At 48.3% G+C, this 7,062-nt stretch overlaps 1 long non-coding RNA gene across 1 annotated transcript; it reads left to right on the top strand.

Annotated features, from left to right (window-relative positions):
- The first annotated feature begins 923 nt into the window (after positions 1-923).
- On the top strand, positions 924-5,365 carry LOC132249060 (uncharacterized). Its single transcript, XR_009460446.1, has 3 exons — positions 924-966; positions 2,132-2,203; positions 5,048-5,365. It is a non-coding gene; the product is annotated as an uncharacterized LOC132249060 (long non-coding RNA).
- The last annotated feature ends 1,697 nt before the right edge of the window (positions 5,366-7,062 follow it).

Genomic DNA, 7,062 nt, shown 5'->3' with positions numbered 1-7,062 from the left:
CTATAATCACTCTTCAGGTATTTCAAAATTGTTATCAAATCCCCCTTAGTCTTCTCTAGACTAAACAATCCTAGTTCTTTTAGCCTTTCCTTATAAGTCACATTCACCAGGTCCCTAATCATTTGAATCACTGGCGGCATTCATATACATGCTCCGGGAGTGGGGCGGGTGGGCAGGCATGCAGGAGTGCTTTAGATATATTGGCTCTGAAAGCCACTCGAATTAAATTGCCCAAAAGCATCACGTGTATCAGTGTCCCCACACTGAAAAATACTGGCTAGGGAGCTTTAACTAAAGCTTATCAAAGAAGCTTTAAAGTGCCCCCGCTGCCATTTTTCAGCGCTGATATACCTGAAGCTGATACATGTGATGCCAGTGTCTGCTGGGCCGAGGTAGTTACCATGCTCCAGCACACTCGATTAATCGAGTCTCTTCCAGCACACTGTAATTACAGTGCATTGGAGCAGCCTCGCTGCATGTGTATAGGGATCTAATGGACACTTTCTAATTTGTCCACATCTTTCTTGAAGTGAGGACTCCAAAACTTAACATGGCACTCCAAGGAAGGCCTCACTAATGCTGAATAGAATGGGAAAACCACTTTCCTTGATTTACAAATGAGACTCCTATTACTACAGCTGAGTATGTTATTGGGTTTTTTTTGCATGTGACAAGAACTGTTGGCTCATATTCCACTTATGCTCCACTCTAAACCCCAGGTCCTTTTTCTTCAGTACTGAAGCTTCAGCAATCATTTCCCCAGTGTGTATTTGTACATTAATTTGTTCCATTCTGTGGCAGTGCACCTTTGGTGCCTGCCACTTTAAGGACCGGAGCAGGCAGCCACCAGGTGGCTGATTGTGGTGGCCATTTTCAAACAAGGCCAGCTATATATAGAGGGCAGTTGGCTGCTAGCAAGGGAGGCAGCATCATCAGCTGACTGAACTCCTGCTTGGGGACCCAGAGGTAAAGGAAGGGGCTATGGGGAGGTGGAAGCTCCTGTGGTCCTGGGCATGATGTGAAACTGTACCCTGCCGGGGAAGCAGTGGTGATGTGTAGGGGGTGCATGGGGTGCACATGCATCCCCTGAGAGCACTGGTGCATCCCCTGACCAGCTGTGCTCCCTGCTTAGGTGATAGGCAGGACAGGCGGGCAGGAGCACCGGTGCCCCCCCTGCAAGCACCAACTGGGGAGTGGGAGCGCTGCAGCCACTTCCTGGTCAATGAGTTTTGCCGTGGGGGGGATCCCCCCTGCAGTTGGTGAGATTGGCCGTGGCCCCCCCGGTTGCTGACTGATTGCTGGGGGGGCACATGCCCCCTCTGATTAAGGTGGCACCAGTCACCCATGTGGGGAAGGGTGCCCTGGTAGGGCACCTAGTGGTGTGGGAACCCCCAGGAAATGCTAGGCCAGTTACATCCCCAGTGAAAGGTGGGAAGGCGTGTCTTATAACCCCAGCCCCACATCCCTGGTGGTTCCAGCAGAACAGGGGGAGTCCAGGTTCGTTAGGAGCCCTGAGGCAGAGTCCAGGTTGGAGGAGGGACCTGGAGCAGGGTGAAGCCTGGGGGCATGAGTAGAGGCCCTGAGAAAGAGGGGTGATGGATAGAGAGGCCCCATGAGTGGGTGAGTGAGTAGAGGCTCTGAGAGAGGGGCATAGTGGAGAGGGACTGTGGGGACATGGAGGCCCAGCAAGGGGCCAGGAGCAAAGCAGGCTAACAGTTATAGAGTCGGTCAGCAAATGTTTAGGTGAGGGCAGCAGGAGATGCCCAATAGACTGCGTCAGGGCTGACCGAGGTGTGGAGAGACAAGATCGAAGCCAGAGAGGCTGGGCGCTATGAATGTAGCCCAGGAGGCAGGGCAGCATGAAAGAGGCCAGGTGAGAGCCGACAGAGTGAATGGGACCTTGGTGAGAGAGGGGTGGCATGAGTGGCCCTCCAGGGTAGTATGGTAGAGCTACAACTGTGTGCCCAGTTTGCTCTGGATCTAGGCTGGAGAGGTAACACACAGTGGAACATCTGAGAGGCATGGGGCACATACAGGAGTGGTCAGAGCATGCACTTATGGCCCTAGTCATCAGGGCATACAAAAAGTAGTCTCCCGCTCAAGTAACAGCTGAACTTTATTTTCATCAAAGGCGTGGCAGGTGAGTGGAGTGGGCAGACTGTCCAGAGATGGGAAGACTTGAGGTGGAGACCTGGATGGGAAGGTAACCCTGCTACACATATCAAGAGCAGGACTTTGCATTTGTCCTGCCGTAGAACCCAGTGTTTGCATCCAGTTAGTTCATAATCCCTTTAAATCCCAACAGGTTGCCAAAATAAGGTCAAGACACTCTGTCGCAGGGCACTAAGGTGCCTGCTCCTATAAGAGCAGAAACTGCCTAGCGAGAGGGCCCTAAGAGCTAGACAGAAGCCCACAGGTGCAGGTTACTATGGCACCAGGCTAGCGAGTAAATTTGCCTGCACTTGCACCCAGTCAACTGACCAGAAGAGGCAGGGCCCTGGGCAAATATAAACCCAAGGGCTGGGACTAGAGGCTTAGCTCTCTGTCAGCAGTCAAAGGGGAAGGAGCTCTCAGAGAAGGAGCTCACCAGAGAGGCTTGACTGCCTGTTTTACTCCGGGTAGGAATAAGGGGCTCCAGGAGCTCACCAGAGACCCTGGCCTACAAGGCACCTAGTGCTGGGAGACATTTGATGTCCTAAAGGGACAGAGCATACCCTGAACTGCTTATATTATGTTGTAGCCCAATGGCTCAGATTTTAGTTGCTGTTTTACTGGTGTATTGGGCTGAGGCTATTGGGGAAGGAGGAGGCCTCATTGGGGGCCCATTACAGTGCCAGAGAAGGGCGCAGTGACAAGGGGGTGAGCAGACCCCAGTGCCAGTGTGGGGCGCAGAGACAGGGCTGCAGAGAGCGCGGTGAGGACAAGAGGCTGAGCTATAGCAAGGCCCCCAGGAGAGACAACGTTTAAATACCATCTGCGAGGCTTGGGGCATGCTAAAGGGACGGTTTTGGAGCCACGCATCTAGCCCACAAGGCTGAGGGTGTCCCGTGAGGCATCCATTTTGAGCGGGACCCAAAAAGGGATCCAAGAACCCATGTGGTTCAGCGGGGTCCAGCAGGACTGTGTCCAGAGAAAAAGATCAAGGGCAGTTTCCCTATATTATAATTACCAGCAAGATATGGCAGGTGGGAAAGAGGGTGCCCACTGGGCAGGATTGGCATGGTCAAGGAGCCCTAGCAGCATCACGGCCATCCCTGGGGACCCCATCCCGTGACACTCATTTATTTGCTGTATTTTTTTACTGCAAGGGGTGCTGTTTCTCTACTCAGCTGGAGCTCATCAGTGTTGCTACACAGCTGATCAGAGAAGTGGTGCCCTTTGAAATACAAGCTGCAACAACAGCTGGAGAACCTCAGTAGTCCTATGCAGCTGTTGCTGTAGTTCTGTATACTCCTACCTAGTTCATAAACGTTCACTTTCATTAGAGGGCTGAAGAACCTGGGAGGCCTGGATGGCCTGTGAAATCCGGGACTGTCCCAGCCAATCTGGGACATGCGGTCACCCTAAACCTGCAGCATGTGTGCCACAATCGTCATGTGCAGCTTCTGGCTATAGCACAAGAGCAGTGAGGCAGGAAGCAGAAAGCAGAGAGGCAGATTGGGCATGGGGAGGGAATCAAATGACATTCAGAAGCCATGGGACTTAATTTGTTGCACCCCTGCCAAAAAGGTTGCCCCCCACTGCTTTAGGCAGGCACTTGATGAGGATGATTTAGTCAGAGATGATCCTGCCTTGGGCAGGGGGCTGGACAAGATGACTTCCTAAGGTCCCATCCAGCCCTGCTTTCTTATGAGCCTATGAATAAACATAAATGACATGAGGTTATATCATTCAGTAAATATGCTGAATATGCTTAAGATCAGAACAATAGCATGCACTTAAACTATAACAGCCTGCCAACATAGAGTACTTATAGCCTCATAACAGCTTAAGTCAGGACAGGGAAAGTACCACCAAAGAAAATCATATGTTATGAAGCAATCGTAGCTTCAGTTCATATTACAATTGACAAGGTCGTTATCAGAATTTGCATATGGGTATTGTAGTTAAATTCATCCTTTATCAAGTGATTTGCATTGGCATTTCACACCTAGGATGAAACTGATTCACTTGCCAACTTATTGCTTTGCAGATGACATATGCGCTGTCCCTGAGGCAGCTTCTGCCTTCCCATTGCATCGGTAGCAGAGGGACATCACTACTTAAAGATTTCATGGTCTAGAAAAATGCTGGGGAAAAATGTCAAGGGATGGTTTCTTGTCTTCCTTGACAGTATTTGAAGAGGGAGTGGAAATAAATTGGTGCGGATTATTTTTAATATAAAGCCTACATTGCACAAACTTGAATGAATTCAATTTTTTTTGCAGGCTCTTGGAAAAATGCTGGCTGGGCAAGCAGAAAGCTGATACAATTAAAGGGGATATGTTTTACTGCAGACAGCTTACCTGTGGGCAAATTTTCTTTAGTTCGCCTAAGAACAGTGAAAATAAGATTTTTTTTGAAAGCAAGAATCCTTACTTCCAGTTTATTTTACTATAGAAAACAGAGATCTTTGAAGCAAAATAATAAGCTCCATTCAACGAAAATCAAATCACTCTTCTTCCTTTATAAATGAGGAGGTACTTCTGAGTATTGTCCATCACCGTGAAAGCAGGAGATGTTGGGCTATGTGTAACAGCTCCAAAGTGTTAACTCTGGCCCTGAGGCTAGCTCCTTTTGTGGATTTTTGGCAAGTCACTTCTGTGTTTCAGTTCTCCTCCGTGCAGTCAGTGACAATATGCTAATCGTAACAGGTACCAGTCTTACTGGGCTGTGAGGATTCATTACTGGAATAGTTTTAAAGTGAATTAAAGAAGAGCTATTCATGTCTCTACTGCAGGGCACCGGTATGACTACTGTTCTTGTAAATGTAACATATCTCAGGGTGCAACACAACACACGACTCTGGAGTAACTGACCCTGGGCTTTACTTTTTCCCTTCTTACAGAATAAATTTCCTGTGGACACAAACCCAGCTTTCTCGAGCTGTCTACCTGAAGCAGGCATTGATACAGTCCCTGATGACAGCTTGTAGGGAACCTGGTTTGCCTTGAGGAAGCAGCTACTCCAGAGTGCAGCTGACAGTGGCAGCAGGCACATGATGGGTTCATTGAAGAAATTTTCTCAAGAGTAAACTTACTTCTGACTTTCTGAGAAGGAATTTTGCACCAGAGAACAGCACTTTCCCTGATGTAAATGCTGTTTATTGTATTTTTCCTTTACTTTCCCCTCCAGAATATATTGTGGGCTGGGACAGAGCTGCAGGGCTGGGAGCAGGGAGGGAAAGGGAGTGGGTTGGGGGCTTGGGGGATCAAGTTGGGGAGTGGGCTGGGTGGCAGCAGGGTGCAAGGTGTGGTTGGGGGCATAGGTGTGAGGTGATTAGGGGACCCCTGGGTGGTGGGAACATGACATAAAACACCACTGTTGCAGTTAAATAGAGTTGCCAACCCAACCTTTTTTTTTCCTGACAATCTGCAAACTTTTATAACCAAACTTTTTTCTGTGGTTGGTGTTAAACCCTTATATTTGAACCTAGCCCTTCTAAGTGCCATCCAGAAGGGTTACATTTACATTACGTAAAACACACCAGTAAAAGCATATTTCAGTAAAAAAAAAAAAAAAAAAAAAAAAAAAAAGTTAAGCTGTCATTGGAAAGTGTGCAGATAGTCTGAAAAAAAATATTTTCTTGTGTTGGCAACCTTGCTTAGCCAGCACTGTGTTACTATGGCTAGCCTGTGTTACTCAGATTTTTAATCGGGTTTTGCGTGCTGAGTTCTGTGCTGGCGTGATAGAAGCGTCTGATGCTAGCTGAAAACTAGGTTATGCTATGTTTACATGAACTGCAGCCCAAGCCATACATCGTTAGGTCTATATTCAGAGGGCTCTAATGCCATCACATTTAGATGATGGATTTGAAAGGTCCATGAGCATGTTTGGGGACCCTGACATATTTTTTATGCTGGTACTAACTGATTCAATATGTTTAGCTTTACGCACATCATCTGAGGATCTGTACACTTACAGCCTAAGGGCATTTGACAAGTGATTGTAGAAGTTTCTTGTATCCTTTTCTGAACTGCCTTTATATGATCTGACTATGGTAACTCTGCTGATGTAATTATGGAAATAGAACAACACCAAGTTTTTCTTTCTGCCGGGCCGCACAGAAATCACGAAGAAAGATTTCTCGTGTTGTCACCAGCTTACCTACATTGCATTTTAACATACAAATGCAATGTATAGATATGATTGTGGAAGAATATTCAGGAACCTGGACATTTGAACTTTAATTCATAGACTTAATCTGTACATCTGTTTGTTTATATAGATACCAGATTTAAAACCAAGTGTTGATAGCAAACACTAGACTTGTACTGCAATTGAATAGCTGACTCCCAGGCAAGTACTAACAGTCAAAAAAACCCGAAGGGAAATCAATCCAGTCTACACAGGTTTCTCTGAGTTGTGTAGATTGGATCAGGAGAGAATGCGACATATGTTTCTCCTTCAGTGGGGGAGGGAAAACAGATGCCTGCATTGGCCAAGGCCAGAAAGCAGGGTTGCTCCTGCATGCCTCCCAGCATGGCAGACATTGCCAAGGGTGGCTGAGCCCAGCCTAGATAGGACCATCCCTTACTGGCTGCAGGGCACATGCTCTCAACTCTGTGCCAAGCCCCCTAACCTTCCCCCCCCCAATGCCAAGCCCTAAGCTTCTTGAGCGGGTTGCCATATCATGCCTGGCAGGATGACTGGCAGCAGCACGGGGGGAGCCAGAGCAGGGGGAGGCGTGGGAATTTAGGCTTTGGCTCTGTCAGACCACAGCCCCTTTGTCCAGCTATGGCTCCTGGCTGGAGCAGGCAGAGAGGGATGGGGGGAGGCAACATGGATGTTTCCCTCAGGGTCTGCACAACCCGGTCTCAGCCAGTACACAGCCCATAGGGCATGGCGGGAACCAACACGGAT

This window comes from Alligator mississippiensis, chromosome 3 (assembly GCF_030867095.1).
Source record: "Alligator mississippiensis isolate rAllMis1 chromosome 3, rAllMis1, whole genome shotgun sequence".
Lineage (NCBI taxonomy): Eukaryota > Metazoa > Chordata > Crocodylia > Alligatoridae > Alligator > Alligator mississippiensis.
This window is presented reverse-complemented; position numbering and strand designations above follow the sequence as displayed.